Here is a 1,577-nt window from a genome sequence, read left to right as displayed (position 1 = left end):
TTAGAAAAAATAATAATCAGGTACTCAGATGTCTGTATGGTTGTATATTTACAGATTTTTATTCATATGTCACATGTTTTATAAATTAGCGCTTTCACCCAGTCTTGTAGGTTTATCAAATTTTGAAAGAAATTAGTCTTGGTGCAGTGAATAAACTGTCATATAAATTATGCAAAAATGATAACACTGACATCTCATTTTAACAGATGTATTTACCAAAGTTAGTTAAAAATATCTTGAAATACTAAACAATAAATTTATTCAATAAAATTGCCATTGGCTTCAATCATGGCCTTCAGACAACTTTGGAATCTCCTACAACTATTCTGGATGGTCTACTTGTTTAAGTTGGTAAATGCTGCCATAATCCTTGACTTCAGTTCATCTTTGGTGTTACAAGGAGTTTTGTTGGTCTCTCTCTCTCAACTGTACTCTACAGATAATAACCAAGGGGTTTGCAGTCTGGGGAGTTACGTGGCCAGATGTTAGGAATGATGTGGTTGCAGAAATTGTCTGACAGCCATGGCTGGGTTCTCCTGCTTGTATGGCATGGTGCACCTGTTGCCAGACATAGGTTTTTCCAGCAGCCACCCTCTTGAGCCAGGGCAGCACTACATCCTTCAGGCACTTTATATAGGCCTCCGTGTTGAGTCTGAGGCTGTGTGGGAAGATGAATGGAGGCATAACGTCACCATCACTTGTGATCACTCCAAACACCATGATGTTAACTGGATGCTTGATTTTTATCACTCTTAAATCATGTCCTCAGATTGACACCCAAACACTCTGAAATGTTCATACTGGGACTTCTGGCACAAATGCCAAGCAGTACAGCATGTCATTTCCAAATTTCTGGCAGAGTGAATTGTGTCATGGTGCTGTTTTTCTCACAGATGATGCCCCACTGAGCCTACTATACTGTGTAGTCAACAAAATCAAAAACAAACAATGTGCATGCATGAAACTAAAAATATAAGGTGGTGATAATTTACCCAATGCGTCCTGTGTATATATATATACACACACACACATGCACACACACACACACATGCACACACACACACATGCACACACACACACACACACACACACACACACACACACATATACACATATATGCATATATATATATATATATATATATATATATATACATATAATCATCCATGGCATGGGTTGGACAGTTTGACAGGAGCTTGTAAGACTGGGGACCAATCCACACTCCATTGCCTGTTCTAGCATGGTTGCTATGACAGGATGCCCTTCCAAATGCCAGCCCCTTTACAGAGTGTATTGACTGCTTTTTATATGGCATCAGCACCAGTGCTTTCAACATGGCACCAGTGCTTTCAACATGGCACCAGTGCTTTCAACATGGCACCAGTGCAAGTGCTTTTACTGTGACAGAAGCACCAATGCTTTCTCCGTTTTTTTTTTTTTTTTTTTCCATTCTTGTTTTCATATACATTTGCTGCTTTCTTAGTTTTTCCTTGGGGCTGGCCAGATTGGAGCAATCTCAAGTATAACTAGCTGAAATTGCAAAGATAGTCTGGAACTCGACTGAGGACAGAAAACTC

Source organism: Octopus bimaculoides, chromosome 9 (assembly GCF_001194135.2).
Source record: "Octopus bimaculoides isolate UCB-OBI-ISO-001 chromosome 9, ASM119413v2, whole genome shotgun sequence".
Lineage (NCBI taxonomy): Eukaryota > Metazoa > Mollusca > Cephalopoda > Octopoda > Octopodidae > Octopus > Octopus bimaculoides.
Note: the sequence above shows the minus strand (reverse complement) of the source record.